At 46.4% G+C, this 21,793-nt stretch overlaps 9 non-coding genes and 1 pseudogene across 9 annotated transcripts; all 10 read left to right on the top strand.

Moving 5' to 3' along the window:
- The first annotated feature begins 687 nt into the window (after window positions 1-687).
- Window positions 688-878, top strand: LOC130311513 (U2 spliceosomal RNA). Its single transcript, XR_008859852.1, has one exon. It is a non-coding gene; the product is annotated as a U2 spliceosomal RNA (small nuclear RNA).
- A 2,095-nt stretch (window positions 879-2,973) lies between these two features.
- Window positions 2,974-3,164, top strand: LOC130311512 (U2 spliceosomal RNA). The gene has a single exon (XR_008859851.1). It is a non-coding gene; the product is annotated as a U2 spliceosomal RNA (small nuclear RNA).
- Window positions 3,165-5,253: 2,089 nt separating this feature from the next.
- Window positions 5,254-5,444, top strand: LOC130311511 (U2 spliceosomal RNA). The gene has a single exon (XR_008859850.1). It is a non-coding gene; the product is annotated as a U2 spliceosomal RNA (small nuclear RNA).
- A 2,093-nt stretch (window positions 5,445-7,537) lies between these two features.
- LOC130311510 (U2 spliceosomal RNA) lies at window positions 7,538-7,728 on the top strand. Its single transcript, XR_008859849.1, has one exon. It is a non-coding gene; the product is annotated as a U2 spliceosomal RNA (small nuclear RNA).
- Window positions 7,729-9,821: 2,093 nt separating this feature from the next.
- Window positions 9,822-10,012, top strand: LOC130311509 (U2 spliceosomal RNA). The gene has a single exon (XR_008859848.1). It is a non-coding gene; the product is annotated as a U2 spliceosomal RNA (small nuclear RNA).
- A 2,097-nt stretch (window positions 10,013-12,109) lies between these two features.
- On the top strand, window positions 12,110-12,300 carry LOC130311507 (U2 spliceosomal RNA). Its single transcript, XR_008859847.1, has one exon. It is a non-coding gene; the product is annotated as a U2 spliceosomal RNA (small nuclear RNA).
- A 2,087-nt stretch (window positions 12,301-14,387) lies between these two features.
- LOC130311523 (U2 spliceosomal RNA) lies at window positions 14,388-14,547 on the top strand (annotated as a pseudogene).
- Window positions 14,548-15,240: 693 nt separating this feature from the next.
- On the top strand, window positions 15,241-15,429 carry LOC130311522 (U2 spliceosomal RNA). The gene has a single exon (XR_008859861.1). It is a non-coding gene; the product is annotated as a U2 spliceosomal RNA (small nuclear RNA).
- A 3,640-nt stretch (window positions 15,430-19,069) lies between these two features.
- Window positions 19,070-19,256, top strand: LOC130311521 (U2 spliceosomal RNA). Its single transcript, XR_008859860.1, has one exon. It is a non-coding gene; the product is annotated as a U2 spliceosomal RNA (small nuclear RNA).
- Window positions 19,257-21,351: 2,095 nt separating this feature from the next.
- Window positions 21,352-21,542, top strand: LOC130311506 (U2 spliceosomal RNA). Its single transcript, XR_008859846.1, has one exon. It is a non-coding gene; the product is annotated as a U2 spliceosomal RNA (small nuclear RNA).
- Window positions 21,543-21,793: the final 251 nt, after the last annotated feature.

Here is a 21,793-nt window from a genome sequence, read left to right as displayed (position 1 = left end):
ATGGCCTTCATAGAAGCAACAGGAGATTGTTGCATCCATCTAGAACCCTCAGAACTACAGTGCTATGATGTCACTCACTTCCACAGGCCTTGCAGAGTGTAAACAACAACAACCCAGCTTTGTTGTGTATGTAACCATAGGGATTTGTGATGTCACCTAGAACCTTCACAGCAGCGACAGCTTTATGAGGAGCATCAGCACTGCTCTGCCTGAGCAGAACCATCACCCGCCATAGGTTGTCAAATAACCCGGATTTAACCCACACAGGTAAGTCCAATGGGGTTGCAGGCATGTCCTCTATGCTTACAGCTTCCCGTGGGTGTTGGTTTGATACCGTTTGGGGACAGCCAAGGAGGCATCTGCAGGCAACAAAGGTAGGTGTGTGCTTGTGTGTGTGTTTCCTATGCAGATCCTAAGCCCAGTGTCACATGCAAGTAGGAGGAGTAAGAAGGGTTCCTGGCAAATCCGGGTTATGGATTGCATTTAAAAAGGCCCCGTGGGAGTGCAATGGGCCCCTGTCTTGCTGCTTAGCAATAATGGTATGGGTTTAGGTTCTGCTGTGTGTACTGGTGGTTGACTGCCCCCCAGCCCAGAGTGTGCATGGAAAATTGTCTGGCAGCCTCCCTGACAGCAAGCAGTGATAGTGCCCATGAAGGGGACCTTGTTGGGCCCGCCCCTTTCACGGTTATCGCTTCTCGGCCTTTTGGCTAAGATCAAGTGTAGTATCTGTTCTTATCAGTTTAATATCTGATACGTCCCCTATCTGGGGACCATATATTAAATGGATTTTTGAGAACGGGGGCCGATTTCGAAGCTTGCTTCCGTCGCCCTATGCATTGACCCGATATGGCAGTATCTTCGGGTACAGTGCACCACCCCCTTACAGGGTTAAAAAGAAAGATTCCTACTTTCATTGCTACCTGCTTGCTGGCTAGCCAGCTAGCCAGCCCTGTGGGCCTTGCTGCTGCTGCAGCCAAAAAACAAAAGGTGGTGCTGCTGCTGCTTCTGCTGCTTCTGCTTCTGCTTGTGTCTGGCCCCTGTTGGAGCGTCCAGGCACAGGACTTCTGCTGCTGCTGACTAAATGGCCTCCTTAATTGGATCATTTGAGTAGCCAGCACACCTGTGCAGGTAGGGCATGACATGATAGGCAGCTGCCTTGATAGCGGGTGGGTGCTGAATGTTCCTAATTGACAAAATAAGATTAATGCTTATGAAGAAATATAAAATCTCATCCCTTCCCCAATATCGCGCCACACCCCTACCCCTTAATTCCCTGGTTGAACGTGATGGGACATATGTCTTTTTTCGACCGTACTAACTATGTAACTATGTAACATAACATGGGGGGGGGGGGGTCTCCTGGCTGTTCACACAGGTGTGTCATTGCTGTACATTGACCATGCATTGCTTCTGTGGTATTGCAAAGGCAAAGACAAATGCTTCCAGCCATCCATTGCACTAATGGATTGGTCATCAGCTGGCTGTCTATGTCCCGCATCAATATAGACCAAAGTACAGAGGGTTAGGCTATGCTATTGTGCACCTACCTGATGCATCAGAAGGTGCGAGGCCCTTGCTAAATTCTGTGCACAGACTTTGAGATCTATACTTTAGACTGTATCTAAACCTGCTCCAACATGGACTGACATTCTGGCCTACTTTCAGCCGATGCGACTTGTCTGTCGCTGAACAGTCGCTTTTTATGTATTCAGCACCTATGTATAATGTTGTAAAAATGCTCTAGAAGCTAAAGTCGCAGAAATGTCACACATATTTGGCCTGCAACTTTCTGTGCGACAAATTCAGACAGGAAAAATCAGTATAAATCCTTAGAAAATTATCCCCCAGTGTCCTCCATCTGCTGGCGGTATTGAATAAGCATTGCTGCACTGATGGGGGTATGCATTAGACGAAAAAAAAGAAGAAAAAGAAGAATAATACGCCCAGAAAAGAGGCGAAAAGGAGAAAAACGTAAAAAAACGTGAAAAAAAAGTAAGAGGAAGAGAAGGGAAAAAAAGGTGGAAATGGGTTTAAAAGTGATTTCGGCGGAGAAATATATATATATATATATATATATATATATATATATATATATATATACGCGCACACACACACATATATATAAACGTATTCTCCGTTGAGATATTGCAGCCGCTGCTGTGTCCAGGCCCAGGAGCCTTAGCACTGTGCTGTGATGTCACTCAATACCACTGACATCACTAGGTGTAAACAACATCTCTCCTTTGCTGTGTATGTGACTATGGAGCTGTTTGGTGATGTCGTCTATTATGGCCTTCATAGAAGCAACAGGAGATTGTTGCATCCATCTAGAACCCTCAGAACTACAGTGCTATGATGTCACTCACTTCCACAGGCCTTGCAGAGTGTAAACAACAACAACCCAGCTTTGTTGTGTATGTAACCATAGGGATTTGTGATGTCACCTAGAACCTTCACAGCAGCGACAGCTTTATGAGGAGCATCAGCACTGCTCTGCCTGAGCAGAACCATCACCGCCATAGGTTGTCAAATAACCCGGATTTAACCCACACAGGTAAGTCCAATGGGGTGCAGGCATGTCCTCTATGCTTACAGCTTCCCGTGGGTGTTGGTTTGATACCGTTTGGGGACAGCCAAGGAGGCATCTGCAGGCAACAAAGGTAGGTGTGTGCTTGTGTGTGTGTTTCCTATGCAGATCCTAAGCCCAGTGTCACATGCAAGTAGGAGGAGTAAGAAGGGTTCCTGGCAAATCCGGGTTATGGATTGCATTTAAAAAGGCCCCGTGGGAGTGCAATGGGCCCCTGTCTTGCTGCTTAGCAATAATGGTATGGGTTTAGGTTCTGCTGTGTGTACTGGTGGTTGACTGCCCCCCAGCCCAGAGTGTGCATGGAAAATTGTCTGGCAGCCTCCCTGACAGCAAGCAGTGATAGTGCCCATGAAGGGGACCTTGTTGGGCCCGCCCCTTTCACGGTTATCGCTTCTCGGCCTTTTGGCTAAGATCAAGTGTAGTATCTGTTCTTATCAGTTTAATATCTGATACGTCCCCTATCTGGGGACCATATATTAAATGGATTTTTGAGAACGGGGGCCGATTTCGAAGCTTGCTTCCGTCGCCCTATGCATTGACCCGATATGGCAGTATCTTCGGGTACAGTGCACCACCCCCCTTACAGGGTTAAAAAGAAAGATTCCTACTTTCATTGCTACCTGCTTGCTGGCTAGCCAGCTAGCCAGCCCTGTGGGCCTTGCTGCTGCTGCAGCCAAAAAACAAAAGGTGGTGCTGCTGCTGCTTCTGCTGCTTCTGCTTCTGCTTGTGTCTGGCCCCCTGTTGGAGCGTCCAGGCACAGGACTTCTGCTGCTGCTGACTAAATGGCCTCCTTAATTGGATCATTTGAGTAGCCAGCACACCTGTGCAGGTAGGGCATGACATGATAGGCAGCTGCCTTGATAGCGGGTGGGTGCTGAATGTTCCTAATTGACAAAATAAGATTAATGCTTATGAAGAAATATAAAATCTCATCCCTTCCCCAATATCGCGCCACACCCCTACCCCTTAATTCCCTGGTTGAACGTGATGGACATATGTCTTTTTTCGACCGTACTAACTATGTAACTATGTAACATAACATGGGGGGGGGGGGTCTCCTGGCTGTTCACACAGGTGTGTCATTGCTGTACATTGACCATGCATTGCTTCTGTGGTATTGCAAAGGCAAAGACAAATGCTTCCAGCCATCCATTGCACTAATGGATTGGTCATCAGCTGGCTGTCTATGTCCCGCATCAATATAGACCAAAGTACAGAGGGTTAGGCTATGCTATTGTGCACCTACCTGATGCATCAGAAGGTGCGAGGCCCTTGCTAAATTCTGTGCACAGACTTTGAGATCTATACTTTAGACTGTATCTAAACCTGCTCCAACATGGACTGACATTCTGGCCTACTTTCAGCCGATGCGACTTGTCTGTCGCTGAACAGTCGCTTTTTATGTATTCAGCACCTATGTATAATGTTGTAAAAATGCTCTAGAAGCTAAAGTCGCAGAAATGTCACACATATTTGGCCTGCAACTTTCTGTGCGACAAATTCAGACAGGAAAAATCAGTATAAATCCTTAGAAAATTATCCCCCAGTGTCTCCATCTGCTGGCGGTATTGAATAAGCATTGCTGCACTGATGGGGTATGCATTAGACGAAAAAAAAGAAGAAAAAGAAGAATAATACGCCCAGAAAAGAGGCGAAAAGGAGAAAAACGTAAAAAAACGTGAAAAAAAAGTAAGAGGAAGAGAAGGGAAAAAAAGGTGGAAATGGGTTTAAAAGTGATTTCGGCGGAGAAATATATATATATATATATATATATATATATATATATATATATACGCGCACACACACACATATATATAAACGTATTCTCCGTTGAGATATTGCAGCCGCTGCTGTGTCCAGGCCCAGGAGCCTTAGCACTGTGCTGTGATGTCACTCAATACCACTGACATCACTAGGTGTAAACAACATCTCTCCTTTGCTGTGTATGTGACTATGGAGCTGTTTGGTGATGTCGTCTATTATGGCCTTCATAGAAGCAACAGGAGATTGTTGCATCCATCTAGAACCCTCAGAACTACAGTGCTATGATGTCACTCACTTCCACAGGCCTTGCAGAGTGTAAACAACAACAACCCAGCTTTGTTGTGTATGTAACCATAGGGATTTGTGATGTCACCTAGAACCTTCACAGCAGCGACAGCTTTATGAGGAGCATCAGCACTGCTCTGCCTGAGCAGAACCATCACCGCCATAGGTTGTCAAATAACCCGGATTTAACCCACACAGGTAAGTCCAATGGGGTGCAGGCATGTCCTCTATGCTTACAGCTTCCCGTGGGTGTTGGTTTGATACCGTTTGGGGACAGCCAAGGAGGCATCTGCAGGCAACAAAGGTAGGTGTGTGCTTGTGTGTGTGTTTCCTATGCAGATCCTAAGCCCAGTGTCACATGCAAGTAGGAGGAGTAAGAAGGGTTCCTGGCAAATCCGGGTTATGGATTGCATTTAAAAAGGCCCCGTGGGAGTGCAATGGGCCCCTGTCTTGCTGCTTAGCAATAATGGTATGGGTTTAGGTTCTGCTGTGTGTACTGGTGGTTGACTGCCCCCCAGCCCAGAGTGTGCATGGAAAATTGTCTGGCAGCCTCCCTGACAGCAAGCAGTGATAGTGCCCATGAAGGGGACCTTGTTGGGCCCGCCCCTTTCACGGTTATCGCTTCTCGGCCTTTTGGCTAAGATCAAGTGTAGTATCTGTTCTTATCAGTTTAATATCTGATACGTCCCCTATCTGGGGACCATATATTAAATGGATTTTTGAGAACGGGGGCCGATTTCGAAGCTTGCTTCCGTCGCCCTATGCATTGACCCGATATGGCAGTATCTTCGGGTACAGTGCACCACCCCCTTACAGGGTTAAAAAGAAAGATTCCTACTTTCATTGCTACCTGCTTGCTGGCTAGCCAGCTAGCCAGCCCTGTGGGCCTTGCTGCTGCTGCAGCCAAAAAACAAAAGGTGGTGCTGCTGCTGCTTCTGCTGCTTCTGCTTCTGCTTGTGTCTGGCCCCTGTTGGAGCGTCCAGGCACAGGACTTCTGCTGCTGCTGACTAAATGGCCTCCTTAATTGGATCATTTGAGTAGCCAGCACACCTGTGCAGGTAGGGCATGACATGATAGGCAGCTGCCTTGATAGCGGGTGGGTGCTGAATGTTCCTAATTGACAAAATAAGATTAATGCTTATGAAGAAATATAAAATCTCATCCCTTCCCCAATATCGCGCCACACCCCTACCCCTTAATTCCCTGGTTGAACGTGATGGACATATGTCTTTTTTTCGACCGTACTAACTATGTAACTATGTAACATAACATGGGGGGGGGGGGGTCTCCTGGCTGTTCACACAGGTGTGTCATTGCTGTACATTGACCATGCATTGCTTCTGTGGTATTGCAAAGGCAAAGACAAATGCTTCCAGCCATCCATTGCACTAATGGATTGGTCATCAGCTGGCTGTCTATGTCCCGCATCAATATAGACCAAAGTACAGAGGGTTAGGCTATGCTATTGTGCACCTACCTGATGCATCAGAAGGTGCGAGGCCCTTGCTAAATTCTGTGCACAGACTTTGAGATCTATACTTTAGACTGTATCTAAACCTGCTCCAACATGGACTGACATTCTGGCCTACTTTCAGCCGATGCGACTTGTCTGTCGCTGAACAGTCGCTTTTTATGTATTCAGCACCTATGTATAATGTTGTAAAAATGCTCTAGAAGCTAAAGTCGCAGAAATGTCACACATATTTGGCCTGCAACTTTCTGTGCGACAAATTCAGACAGGAAAAATCAGTATAAATCCTTAGAAAATTATCCCCCAGTGTCTCCATCTGCTGGCGGTATTGAATAAGCATTGCTGCACTGATGGGGTATGCATTAGACGAAAAAAAGAAGAAAAAGAAGAATAATACGCCCAGAAAAGAGGCGAAAAGGAGAAAAACGTAAAAAAACGTGAAAAAAAAGTAAGAGGAAGAGAAGGGAAAAAAAGGTGGAAATGGGTTTAAAAGTGATTTCGGCGGAGAAATATATATATATATATATATATATATATATATATATATATATATATACGCGCACACACACACATATATATAAACGTATTCTCCGTTGAGATATTGCAGCCGCTGCTGTGTCCAGGCCCAGGAGCCTTAGCACTGTGCTGTGATGTCACTCAATACCACTGACATCACTAGGTGTAAACAACATCTCTCCTTTGCTGTGTATGTGACTATGGAGCTGTTTGGTGATGTCGTCTATTATGGCCTTCATAGAAGCAACAGGAGATTGTTGCATCCATCTAGAACCCTCAGAACTACAGTGCTATGATGTCACTCACTTCCACAGGCCTTGCAGAGTGTAAACAACAACAACCCAGCTTTGTTGTGTATGTAACCATAGGGATTTGTGATGTCACCTAGAACCTTCACAGCAGCGACAGCTTTATGAGGAGCATCAGCACTGCTCTGCCTGAGCAGAACCATCACCGCCATAGGTTGTCAAATAACCCGGATTTAACCCACACAGGTAAGTCCAATGGGGTGCAGGCATGTCCTCTATGCTTACAGCTTCCCGTGGGTGTTGGTTTGATACCGTTTGGGGACAGCCAAGGAGGCATCTGCAGGCAACAAAGGTAGGTGTGTGCTTGTGTGTGTGTTTCCTATGCAGATCCTAAGCCCAGTGTCACATGCAAGTAGGAGGAGTAAGAAAGGGTTCCTGGCAAATCCGGGTTATGGATTGCATTTAAAAAGGCCCCGTGGGAGTGCAATGGGCCCCTGTCTTGCTGCTTAGCAATAATGGTATGGGTTTAGGTTCTGCTGTGTGTACTGGTGGTTGACTGCCCCCCAGCCCAGAGTGTGCATGGAAAATTGTCTGGCAGCCTCCCTGACAGCAAGCAGTGATAGTGCCCATGAAGGGGACCTTGTTGGGCCCGCCCCTTTCACGGTTATCGCTTCTCGGCCTTTTGGCTAAGATCAAGTGTAGTATCTGTTCTTATCAGTTTAATATCTGATACGTCCCCTATCTGGGGACCATATATTAAATGGATTTTTGAGAACGGGGGCCGATTTCGAAGCTTGCTTCCGTCGCCCTATGCATTGACCCGATATGGCAGTATCTTCGGGTACAGTGCACCACCCCCTTACAGGGTTAAAAAGAAAGATTCCTACTTTCATTGCTACCTGCTTGCTGGCTAGCCAGCTAGCCAGCCCTGTGGGCCTTGCTGCTGCTGCAGCCAAAAAACAAAAGGTGGTGCTGCTGCTGCTTCTGCTGCTTCTGCTTCTGCTTGTGTCTGGCCCCTGTTGGAGCGTCCAGGCACAGGACTTCTGCTGCTGCTGACTAAATGGCCTCCTTAATTGGATCATTTGAGTAGCCAGCACACCTGTGCAGGTAGGGCATGACATGATAGGCAGCTGCCTTGATAGCGGGTGGGTGCTGAATGTTCCTAATTGACAAAATAAGATTAATGCTTATGAAGAAATATAAAATCTCATCCCTTCCCCAATATCGCGCCACACCCCTACCCCTTAATTCCCTGGTTGAACGTGATGGACATATGTCTTTTTTCGACCGTTACTAACTATGTAACTATGTAACATAACATGGGGGGGGGGGGGGTCTCCTGGCTGTTCACACAGGTGTGTCATTGCTGTACATTGACCATGCATTGCTTCTGTGGTATTGCAAAGGCAAAGACAAATGCTTCCAGCCATCCATTGCACTAATGGATTGGTCATCAGCTGGCTGTCTATGTCCCGCATCAATATAGACCAAAGTACAGAGGGTTAGGCTATGCTATTGTGCACCTACCTGATGCATCAGAAGGTGCGAGGCCCTTGCTAAATTCTGTGCACAGACTTTGAGATCTATACTTTAGACTGTATCTAAACCTGCTCCAACATGGACTGACATTCTGGCCTACTTTCAGCCGATGCGACTTGTCTGTCGCTGAACAGTCGCTTTTTTATGTATTCAGCACCTATGTATAATGTTGTAAAAATGCTCTAGAAGCTAAAGTCGCAGAAATGTCACACATATTTGGCCTGCAACTTTCTGTGCGACAAATTCAGACAGGAAAAATCAGTATAAATCCTTAGAAAATTATCCCCCAGTGTCTCCATCTGCTGGCGGTATTGAATAAGCATTGCTGCACTGATGGGGTATGCATTAGACGAAAAAAAAGAAGAAAAAGAAGAATAATACGCCCAGAAAAGAGGCGAAAAGGAGAAAAACGTAAAAAAAACGTGAAAAAAAAGTAAGAGGAAGAGAAGGGAAAAAAAGGTGGAAATGGGTTTAAAAGTGATTTCGGCGGAGAAATATATATATATATATATATATATATATATATATATATATATATACGCGCACACACACACATATATATAAACGTATTCTCCGTTGAGATATTGCAGCCGCTGCTGTGTCCAGGCCCAGGAGCCTTAGCACTGTGCTGTGATGTCACTCAATACCACTGACATCACTAGGTGTAAACAACATCTCTCCTTTGCTGTGTATGTGACTATGGAGCTGTTTGGTGATGTCGTCTATTATGGCCTTCATAGAAGCAACAGGAGATTGTTGCATCCATCTAGAACCCTCAGAACTACAGTGCTATGATGTCACTCACTTCCACAGGCCTTGCAGAGTGTAAACAACAACAACCCAGCTTTGTTGTGTATGTAACCATAGGGATTTGTGATGTCACCTAGAACCTTCACAGCAGCGACAGCTTTATGAGGAGCATCAGCACTGCTCTGCCTGAGCAGAACCATCACCGCCATAGGTTGTCAAATAACCCGGATTTAACCCACACAGGTAAGTCCAATGGGGTGCAGGCATGTCCTCTATGCTTACAGCTTCCGTGGGTGTTGGTTTGATACCGTTTGGGGACAGCCAAGGAGGCATCTGCAGGCAACAAAGGTAGGTGTGTGCTTGTGTGTGTGTTTCCTATGCAGATCCTAAGCCCAGTGTCACATGCAAGTAGGAGGAGTAAGAAGGGTTCCTGGCAAATCCGGGTTATGGATTGCATTTAAAAAGGCCCCGTGGGAGTGCAATGGGCCCCTGTCTTGCTGCTTAGCAATAATGGTATGGGTTTAGGTTCTGCTGTGTGTACTGGTGGTTGACTGCCCCCCAGCCCAGAGTGTGCATGGAAAATTGTCTGGCAGCCTCCCTGACAGCAAGCAGTGATAGTGCCCATGAAGGGGACCTTGTTGGGCCCGCCCCTTTCACGGTTATCGCTTCTCGGCCTTTTGGCTAAGATCAAGTGTAGTATCTGTTCTTATCAGTTTAATATCTGATACGTCCCCTATCTGGGGACCATATATTAAATGGATTTTTGAGAACGGGGGCCGATTTCGAAGCTTGCTTCCGTCGCCCTATGCATTGACCCGATATGGCAGTATCTTCGGGTACAGTGCACCACCCCCTTACAGGGTTAAAAAGAAAGATTCCTACTTTCATTGCTACCTGCTTGCTGGCTAGCCAGCTAGCCAGCCCTGTGGGCCTTGCTGCTGCTGCAGCCAAAAAACAAAAGGTGGTGCTGCTGCTGCTTCTGCTGCTTCTGCTTCTGCTTGTGTCTGGCCCCTGTTGGAGCGTCCAGGCACAGGACTTCTGCTGCTGCTGACTAAATGGCCTCCTTAATTGGATCATTTGAGTAGCCAGCACACCTGTGCAGGTAGGGCATGACATGATAGGCAGCTGCCTTGATAGCGGGTGGGTGCTGAATGTTCCTAATTGACAAAATAAGATTAATGCTTATGAAGAAATATAAAATCTCATCCCTTCCCCAATATCGCGCCACACCCCCTACCCCTTAATTCCCTGGTTGAACGTGATGGACATATGTCTTTTTTCGACCGTACTAACTATGTAACTATGTAACATAACATGGGGGGGGGGGGGTCTCCTGGCTGTTCACACAGGTGTGTCATTGCTGTACATTGACCATGCATTGCTTCTGTGGTATTGCAAAGGCAAAGACAAATGCTTCCAGCCATCCATTGCACTAATGGATTGGTCATCAGCTGGCTGTCTATGTCCCGCATCAATATAGACCAAAGTACAGAGGGTTAGGCTATGCTATTGTGCACCTACCTGATGCATCAGAAGGTGCGAGGCCCTTGCTAAATTCTGTGCACAGACTTTGAGATCTATACTTTAGACTGTATCTAAACCTGCTCCAACATGGACTGACATTCTGGCCTACTTTCAGCCGATGCGACTTGTCTGTCGCTGAACAGTCGCTTTTTATGTATTCAGCACCTATGTATAATGTTGTAAAAATGCTCTAGAAGCTAAAGTCGCAGAAATGTCACACATATTTGGCCTGCAACTTTCTGTGCGACAAATTCAGACAGGAAAAAATCAGTATAAATCCTTAGAAAATTATCCCCCAGTGTCTCCATCTGCTGGCGGTATTGAATAAGCATTGCTGCACTGATGGGGTATGCATTAGACGAAAAAAAAGAAGAAAAAGAAGAATAATACGCCCAGAAAAGAGGCGAAAAGGAGAAAAACGTAAAAAAACGTGAAAAAAAAGTAAGAGGAAGAGAAGGGAAAAAAAAGGTGGAAATGGGTTTAAAAGTGATTTCGGCGGAGAAATATATATATATATATATATATATATATATATATATTATATATATATACGCGCACACAACACACATATATATAAACGTATTCTCCGTTGAGATATTGCAGCCGCTGCTGTGTCCAGGCCCAGGAGCCTTAGCACTGTGCTGTGATGTCACTCAATACCACTGACATCACTAGGTGTAAACAACATCTCTCCTTTGCTGTGTATGTGACTATGGAGCTGTTTGGTGATGTCGTCTATTATGGCCTTCATAGAAGCAACAGGAGATTGTTGCATCCATCTAGAACCCTCAGAACTACAGTGCTATGATGTCACTCACTTCCACAGGCCTTGCAGAGTGTAAACAACAACAACCCAGCTTTGTTGTGTATGTAACCATAGGGATTTGTGATGTCACCTAGAACCTTCACAGCAGCGACAGCTTTATGAGGAGCATCAGCACTGCTCTGCCTGAGCAGAACCATCACCGCCATAGGTTGTCAAATAACCCGGATTTAACCCACACAGGTAAGTCCAATGGGGTGCAGGCATGTCCTCTATGCTTACAGCTTCCCGTGGGTGTTGGTTTGATACCGTTTGGGGACAGCCAAGGAGGCATCTGCAGGCAACAAAGGTAGGTGTGTGCTTGTGTGTGTGTTTCCTATGCAGATCCTAAGCCCAGTGTCACATGCAAGTAGGAGGAGTAAGAAGGGTTCCTGGCAAATCCGGGTTATGGATTGCATTTAAAAAGGCCCCGTGGGAGTGCAATGGGCCCCTGTCTTGCTGCTTAGCAATAATGGTATGGGTTTAGGTTCTGCTGTGTGTACTGGTGGTTGACTGCCCCCCAGCCCAGAGTGTGCATGGAAAATTGTCTGGCAGCCTCCCTGACAGCAAGCAGTGATAGTGCCCATGAAGGGGACCTTGTTGGGCCCGCCCCTTTCACGGTTATCGCTTCTCGGCCTTTTGGCTAAGATCAAGTGTAGTATCTGTTCTTATCAGTTTAATATCTGATACGTCCCCTATCTGGGGACCATATATTAAATGGATTTTTGAGAACGGGGGCCGATTTCGAAGCTTGCTTCCGTCGCCCTATGCATTGACCCGATATGGCAGTATCTTCGGGTACAGTGCACCACCCCCTTACAGGGTTAAAAAGAAAGATTCCTACTTTCATTGCTACCTGCTTGCTGGCTAGCCAGCTAGCCAGCCCTGTGGGCCTTGCTGCTGCTGCAGCCAAAAAACAAAAGGTGGTGCTGCTGCTGCTTCTGCTGCTTCTGCTTCTGCTTGTGTCTGGCCCCTGTTGGAGCGTCCAGGCACAGGACTTCTGCTGCTGCTGACTAAATGGCCTCCTTAATTGGATCATTTGAGTAGCCAGCACACCTGTGCAGGTAGGGCATGACATGATAGGCAGCTGCCTTGATAGCGGGTGGGTGCTGAATGTTCCTAATTGACAAAATAAGATTAATGCTTATGAAGAAATATAAAATCTCATCCCTTCCCCAATATCGCGCCACACCCCTACCCCTTAATTCCCTGGTTGAACGTGATGGACATATGTCTTTTTTCGACCGTACTAACTATGTAACTATGTAACATAACATGGGGGGGGGGGGTCTCCTGGCTGTTCACACAGGTGTGTCATTGCTGTACATTGACCATGCATTGCTTCTGTGGTATTGCAAAGGCAAAGACAAATGCTTCCAGCCATCCATTGCACTAATGGATTGGTCATCAGCTGGCTGTCTATGTCCCGCATCAATATAGACCAAAGTACAGAGGGTTAGGCTATGCTATTGTGCACCTACCTGATGCATCAGAAGGTGCGAGGCCCTTGCTAAATTCTGTGCACAGACTTTGAGATCTATACTTTAGACTGTATCTAAACCTGCTCCAACATGGACTGACATTCTGGCCTACTTTCAGCCGATGCGACTTGTCTGTCGCTGAACAGTCGCTTTTTATGTATTCAGCACCTATGTATAATGTTGTAAAAATGCTCTAGAAGCTAAAGTCGCAGAAATGTCACACATATTTGGCCTGCAACTTTCTGTGCGACAAATTCAGACAGGAAAAATCAGTATAAATCCTTAGAAAATTATCCCCCAGTGTCTCCATCTGCTGGCGGTATTGAATAAGCATTGCTGCACTGATGGGGTATGCATTAGACGAAAAAAAAGAAGAAAAAGAAGAATAATACGCCCAGAAAAGAGGCGAAAAGGAGAAAAACGTAAAAAAACGTGAAAAAAAAGTAAGAGGAAGAGAAGGGAAAAAAAGGTGGAAATGGGTTTAAAAGTGATTTCGGCGGAGAAATATATATATATATATATATATATATATATATATATATATATACGCGCACACACACACATATATATAAACGTATTCTCCGTTGAGATATTGCAGCCGCTGCTGTGTCCAGGCCCAGGAGCCTTAGCACTGTGCTGTGATGTCACTCAATACCACTGACATCACTAGGTGTAAACAACATCTCTCCTTTGCTGTGTATGTGACTATGGAGCTGTTTGGTGATGTCGTCTATTATGGCCTTCATAGAAGCAACAGGAGATTGTTGCATCCATCTAGAACCCTCAGAACTACAGTGCTATGATGTCACTCACTTCCACAGGCCTTGCAGAGTGTAAACAACAACAACCCAGCTTTGTTGTGTATGTAACCATAGGGATTTGTGATGTCACCTAGAACCTTCACAGCAGCGACAGCTTTATGAGGAGCATCAGCACTGCTCTGCCTGAGCAGAACCATCACCGCCATAGGTTGTCAAATAACCCGGATTTAACCCACACAGGTAAGTCCAATGGGGTGCAGGCATGTCCTCTATGCTTACAGCTTCCCGTGGGTGTTGGTTTGATACCGTTTGGGGACAGCCAAGGAGGCATCTGCAGGCAACAAAGGTAGGTGTGTGCTTGTGTGTGTGTTTCCTATGCAGATCCTAAGCCCAGTGTCACATGCAAGTAGGAGGAGTAAGAAGGGTTCCTGGCAAATCCGGGTTATGGATTGCATTTAAAAAGGCCCCGTGGGAGTGCAATGGGCCCCTGTCTTGCTGCTTAGCAATAATGGTATGGGTTTAGGTTCTGCTGTGTGTACTGGTGGTTGACTGCCCCCCAGCCCAGAGTGTGCATGGAAAATTGTCTGGCAGCCTCCCTGACAGCAAGCAGTGATAGTGCCCATGAAGGGGACCTTGTTGGGCCCGCCCCTTTCACGGTTATCGCTTCTCGGCCTTTTGGCTAAGATCAAGTGTAGTATCTGTTCTTATCAGTTTTCATGCTGGTGGGGATGGGTGCTGCATGGAGGATGCAGGTGTACCAGGGCTTTCCGGGGCTGGTTCTGAGGAATCAGCTCGACGGCTGCCCCGATGTGACCTGTTCCCTCCGGGTCTCGCCATGAGGCTGAGAGGGTCTAGAGCCGAGGTACTTTTGTGCCTCGGGGAGTGGTGACCCCGAGGTGCCGAAACTCACTGGGAGGATAGACTCACTGAGTTGAAGCACGGGCACCATAATCTCTTCACCTTGTGGCACTCACCTCTTGATTCCCGGCCTTCTGGCTAGGATCAGAGAAATTTTTATAGATCCGGCCGGATGTCCGGGCAGTATATCTGCACACATTCACTTATTTATTTCTTTTTTGTCTCACTGTGTCACTTTTTGCGTGTTGTGTGTTCACAGGATTGGTCAGGATGCGGTAGCCCTTCTGGGTGTCCCTCCTGGCGGTCTAGGGGAGGTGTGTGTGGCCATTAGGTTCCGCACCTCCCTGCAAACACCCCGGGTACTCCTGCTTTGGCAGGGTACCTACCGTAATCGGCTCTGCGGGCAGATACCTTGGCTAACGCCAAGGGGGATGCCGGGAGCATTTGTGGTCCCCTAGTAGCTTCGGCGAAAAGGGACATCGAACCTGGAACCTCGCAGGTACCTTTTGGTCCGGAGGCGAAGGGTAAGGTTTGTTGGGGGGCCTCTCTCCTATCGGAGAAGGGCTTGCGATAGACCGCATCCTTTGTGCACGTTTTTTTAGTGTAACACGTTTGCACTTTTTCTTGCACTTTGGGTGAATCGAAAGCACGTTCCTCGGCTTTAGATAAAAAAAAAAAAAAAAAAAAAAATCTGTTCTTATCAGTTTAATATCTGATACGTCCCCTATCTGGGGACCATATATTAAATGGATTTTTGAGAACGGGGGCCGATTTCGAAGCTTGCTTCCGTCGCCCTATGCATTGACCCGATATGGCAGTATCTTCGGGTACAGTGCACCACCCCCTTACAGGGTTAAAAAGAAAGATTCCTACTTTCATTGCTACCTGCTTGCTGGCTAGCCAGCTAGCCAGCCCTGTGGGCCTTGCTGCTGCTGCAGCCAAAAAACAAAAGGTGGTGCTGCTGCTGCTTCTGCTGCTTCTGCTTCTGCTTGTGTCTGGCCCCTGTTGGAGCGTCCAGGCACAGGACTTCTGCTGCTGCTGACTAAATGGCCTCCTTAATTGGATCATTTGAGTAGCCAGCACACCTGTGCAGGTAGGGCATGACATGATAGGCAGCTGCCTTGATAGCGGGTGGGTGCTGAATGTTCCTAATTGACAAAATAAGATTAATGCTTATGAAGAAATATAAAATCTCATCCCTTCCCCAATATCGCGCCACACCCCTACCCCTTAATTCCCTGGTTGAACGTGATGGACATATGTCTTTTTTCGACCGTACTAACTATGTAACTATGTAACATAACATGGGGGGGGGGGGGTCTCCTGGCTGTTCACACAGGTGTGTCATTGCTGTACATTGACCATGCATTGCTTCTGTGGTATTGCAAAGGCAAAGACAAATGCTTCCAGCCATCCATTGCACTAATGGATTGGTCATCAGCTGGCTGTCTATGTCCCGCATCAATATAGACCAAAGTACAGAGGGTTAGGCTATGCTATTGTGCACCTACCTGATGCATCAGAAGGTGCGAGGCCCTTGCTAAATTCTGTGCACAGACTTTGAGATCTATACTTTAGACTGTATCTAAACCTGCTCCAACATGGACTGACATTCTGGCCTACTTTCAGCCGATGCGACTTGTCTGTCGCTGAACAGTCGCTTTTTATGTATTCAGCACCTATGTATAATGTTGTAAAAATGCTCTAGAAGCTAAAGTCGCAGAAATGTCACACATATTTGGCCTGCAACTTTCTGTGCGACAAATTCAGACAGGAAAAATCAGTATAAATCCTTAGAAAATTATCCCCCAGTGTCTCCATCTGCTGGCGGTATTGAATAAGCATTGCTGCACTGATGGGGTATGCATTAGACGAAAAAAAAGAAGAAAAAGAAGAATAATACGCCCAGAAAAGAGGCGAAAAGGAGAAAAACGTAAAAAAACGTGAAAAAAAAGTAAGAGGAAGAGAAGGGAAAAAAAGGTGGAAATGGGTTTAAAAGTGATTTCGGCGGAGAAATATATATATATATATATATATATATATATATATATATATATACGCGCACACACACACATATATATAAACGTATTCTCCGTTGAGATATTGCAGCCGCTGCTGTGTCCAGGCCCAGGAGCCTTAGCACTGTGCTGTGATGTCACTCAATACCACTGACATCACTAGGTGTAAACAACATCTCTCCTTTGCTGTGTATGTGACTATGGAGCTGTTTGGTGATGTCGTCTATTATGGCCTTCATAGAAGCAACAGGAGATTGTTGCATCCATCTAGAACCCTCAGAACTACAGTGCTATGATGTCACTCACTTCCACAGGCCTTGCAGAGTGTAAACAACAACAACCCAGCTTTGTTGTGTATGTAACCATAGGGATTTGTGATGTCACCTAGAACCTTCACAGCAGCGACAGCTTTATGAGGAGCATCAGCACTGCTCTGCCTGAGCAGAACCATCACCGCCATAGGTTGTCAAATAACCCGGATTTAACCCACACAGGTAAGTCCAATGGGGTGCAGGCATGTCCTCTATGCTTACAGCTTCCCGTGGGTGTTGGTTTGATACCGTTTGGGGACAGCCAAGGAGGCATCTGCAGGCAACAAAGGTAGGTGTGTGCTTGTGTGTGTGTTTCCTATGCAGATCCTAAGCCCAGTGTCACATGCAAGTAGGAGGAGTAAGAAGGGTTCCTGGCAAATCCGGGTTATGGATTGCATTTAAAAAGGCCCCGTGGGAGTGCAATGGGCCCCTGTCTTGCTGCTTAGCAATAATGGTATGGGTTTAGGTTCTGCTGTGTGTACTGGTGGTTGACTGCCCCCCAGCCCAGAGTGTGCATGGAAAATTGTCTGGCAGCCTCCCTGACAGCAAGCAGTGATAGTGCCCATGAAGGGGACCTTGTTGGGCCCGCCCCTTTCACGGTTATCGCTTCTCGGCCTTTTGGCTAAGATCAAGTGTAGTTCTGCTCACTTGGTCTGGCCAGAGGGTGTCTGGGGTACCCGGCTCCTTTGCCTGGGGGGATCGTCCTTCTTAACGGAGGGACTTCACCCCCCTGCTGCTATCAGGGAGCCGGCTTAGTCCCCAGACAACGGGAGGCGATCCCCACCTACCTACTTCGGTGGGGGAGGTGTCTGGACATCATGGACATGGAGGAAGATTGCGGTTTTTCTTCGGAAGGCGTGCCGCCTTTTGCGAGACTTCGGAATGGAGTTCGTATTTCCCTGCTCGATGTCCGGAAGAAGGAAAGAGGCCTTGTCTTTGTCGTGGAAGAAGTGCTGTTTAAGTTGCTGGAAGTCAAGAGGGAGCAAATCCTATCCATGCTTGAGTTTCCCAGAAGTGGATACTACGACGTGGTGCTGGCTTCTGAAGAGGACTATGAGTCATTTTGGAACATATTGCAGCAAAAGAAGGTATGTCCGGTTTTGGAAGGGGTGGAGATAGTTCCACATTTCCCACGTAGAGAACGATTGGTGACTATAAGGATGTATAGCCCATATACTTCGGAGGAGGATATCGTTACCTTTTTGTCTCGATTCTGTGACAGTGTTCTGCCTAAAGGCAAGGTATTTAATCAATATGGACTATGGACCACCAAGTGGAGGTTCCATGTGAAATTTAAAATGGCAGATGGCAAGTTAGTGATCCCCCCAGGACGGTTTAAAATTGGTTCTGTGAACGGGGATCTGTATTTTTCTGGCATGCAAGATTTTTGCCGCAAATGTAAACAGTACGGTCACAGAAAGGAGGATTGCACGTTTTTGTGGTGTTTCAAGTGTCAAGAGGAGGGTCACGACGTGGAAAATTGTCAAAAGAAAAGGAAATGCCATCTGTGTGGTGAGGAGGGCCATCTGCTTGGCTCGTGTCCTAAGAAAAAGTCTGAGAAAAATTCAGAGAAAAAGGAAGCTGTAAAAAGAAGCAGAGAGGAACCAGCTGAAGTGAAAGAACCAGAAGTGGAGCAGGTTCCAACTAGAAGACCTACAGAGCAGAAGAAGAAGAGAGAGGAGGAAGTGTATGTGCCAGTGCAGTATTTTGGTGTGCTTGGTGGTTTGTTGGAAAATTTGTCGGAAGCAGAAAGAAAAACGTTTGACAAAGATATGATGGATCTAAAGATAGGCTTGAAGAACCGGGAGGAAGAAGCTCGGGATAAAGTCTATTTTTCTTTCAAGGCAGACATGAACCGTTTTGTTGAAACGTATAAAATTCCAGGCTGGTTAGCGTCTCAAGTTAAGAAAGATATAGCAAATGGCAATATCAGTCGAGGACTGATAGACTTTCTAATGGTGTTTGCATGGAGGAAGGGGATGACCTTCTAATTTGGTTTTGCTTAATTAGAAAGTAATGTTTGGTTTTGCTATTTTATGTTGTTTCTTATTTTGTTTTTAAATGTTCTATTTTGTTTCATTAGTGTTTAAGAAAAGAAATAAAAACATGTTACCTGATGATGAACACAAAATTGAGTTCCAAATAAGATCTTGGAACTCTGAGTGAGTTCTGAGGGCTAACTTAAAAATCTGTTCTTATCAGTTTAATATCTGATACGTCCCCTATCTGGGGACCATATATTAAATGGATTTTTGAGAACGGGGGCCGATTTCGAAGCTTGCTTCCGTCGCCCTATGCATTGACCCGATATGGCAGTATCTTCGGGTACAGTGCACCACCCCCTTACAGGGTTAAAAAGAAAGATTCCTACTTTCATTGCTACCTGCTTGCTGGCTAGCCAGCTAGCCAGCCCTGTGGGCCTTGCTGCTGCTGCAGCCAAAAAACAAAAGGTGGTGCTGCTGCTGCTTCTGCTGCTTCTGCTTCTGCTTGTGTCTGGCCCCTGTTGGAGCGTCCAGGCACAGGACTTCTGCTGCTGCTGACTAAATGGCCTCCTTAATTGGATCATTTGAGTAGCCAGCACACCTGTGCAGGTAGGGCATGACATGATAGGCAGCTGCCTTGATAGCGGGTGGGTGCTGAATGTTCCTAATTGACAAAATAAGATTAATGCTTATGAAGAAATATAAAATCTCATCCCTTCCCCAATATCGCGCCACACCCCTACCCCTTAATTCCCTGGTTGAACGTGATGGACATATGTCTTTTTTCGACCGTACTAACTATGTAACTATGTAACATAACATGGGGGGGGGGGGTCTCCTGGCTGTTCACACAGGTGTGTCATTGCTGTACATTGACCATGCATTGCTTCTGTGGTATTGCAAAGGCAAAGACAAATGCTTCCAGCCATCCATTGCACTAATGGATTGGTCATCAGCTGGCTGTCTATGTCCCGCATCAATATAGACCAAAGTACAGAGGGTTAGGCTATGCTATTGTGCACCTACCTGATGCATCAGAAGGTGCGAGGCCCTTGCTAAATTCTGTGCACAGACTTTGAGATCTATACTTTAGACTGTATCTAAACCTGCTCCAACATGGACTGACATTCTGGCCTACTTTCAGCCGATGCGACTTGTCTGTCGCTGAACAGTCGCTTTTTATGTATTCAGCACCTATGTATAATGTTGTAAAAATGCTCTAGAAGCTAAAGTCGCAGAAATGTCACACATATTTGGCCTGCAACTTTCTGTGCGACAAATTCAGACAGGAAAAATCAGTATAAATCCTTAGAAAATTATCCCCCAGTGTCTCCATCTGCTGGCGGTATTGAATAAGCATTGCTGCACTGATGGGGTATGCATTAGACGAAAAAAAAGAAGAAAAAGAAGAATAATACGCCCAGAAAAGAGGCGAAAAGGAGAAAAACGTAAAAAAACGTGAAAAAAAAGTAAGAGGAAGAGAAGGGAAAAAAAGGTGGAAATGGGTTTAAAAGTGATTTCGGCGGAGAAATATATATATATATATATATATATATATATATATATATATATATATATACGCGCACACACACACATATATATATAAACGTATTCTCCGTTGAGATATTGCAGCCGCTGCTGTGTCCAGGCCCAGGAGCCTTAGCACTGTGCTGTGATGTCACTCAATACCACTGACATCACTAGGTGTAAACAACATCTCTCCTTTGCTGTGTATGTGACTATGGAGCTGTTTGGTGATGTCGTCTATTATGGCCTTCATAGAAGCAACAGGAGATTGTTGCATCCATCTAGAACCCTCAGAACTACAGTGCTATGATGTCACTCACTTCCACAGGCCTTGCAGAGTGTAAACAACAACAACCCAGCTTTGTTGTGTATGTAACCATAGGGATTTGTGATGTCACCTAGAACCTTCACAGCAGCGACAGCTTTATGAGGAGCATCAGCACTGCTCTGCCTGAGCAGAACCATCACCGCCATAGGTTGTCAAATAACCCGGATTTAACCCACACAGGTAAGTCCAATGGGGTGCAGGCATGTCCTCTATGCTTACAGCTTCCCGTGGGTGTTGGTTTGATACCGTTTGGGGACAGCCAAGGAGGCATCTGCAGGCAACAAAGGTAGGTGTGTGCTTGTGTGTGTGTTTCCTATGCAGATCCTAAGCCCAGTGTCACATGCAAGTAGGAGGAGTAAGAAGGGTTCCTGGCAAATCCGGGTTATGGATTGCATTTAAAAAGGCCCCGTGGGAGTGCAATGGGCCCCTGTCTTGCTGCTTAGCAATAATGGTATGGGTTTAGGTTCTGCTGTGTGTACTGGTGGTTGACTGCCCCCCAGCCCAGAGTGTGCATGGAAAATTGTCTGGCAGCCTCCCTGACAGCAAGCAGTGATAGTGCCCATGAAGGGGACCTTGTTGGGCCCGCCCCTTTCACGGTTATCGCTTCTCGGCCTTTTGGCTAAGATCAAGTGTAGTATCTGTTCTTATCAGTTTAATATCTGATACGTCCCCTATCTGGGGACCATATATTAAATGGATTTTTGAGAACGGGGGCCGATTTCGAAGCTTGCTTCCGTCGCCCTATGCATTGACCCGATATGGCAGTATCTTCGGGTACAGTGCACCACCCCCTTACAGGGTTAAAAAGAAAGATTCCTACTTTCATTGCTACCTGCTTGCTGGCTAGCCAGCTAGCCAGCCCTGTGGGCCTTGCTGCTGCTGCAGCCAAAAAACAAAAGGTGGTGCTGCTGCTGCTTCTGCTGCTTCTGCTTCTGCTTGTGTCTGGCCCCTGTTGGAGCGTCCAGGCACAGGACTTCTGCTGCTGCTGACTAAATGGCCTCCTTAATTGGATCATTTGAGTAGCCAGCACACCTGTGCAGG

Source organism: Hyla sarda, unplaced genomic scaffold (assembly GCF_029499605.1).
Source record: "Hyla sarda isolate aHylSar1 unplaced genomic scaffold, aHylSar1.hap1 scaffold_1642, whole genome shotgun sequence".
Taxonomy (NCBI): Eukaryota; Metazoa; Chordata; class Amphibia; order Anura; family Hylidae; genus Hyla; species Hyla sarda.
This window is presented reverse-complemented; position numbering and strand designations above follow the sequence as displayed.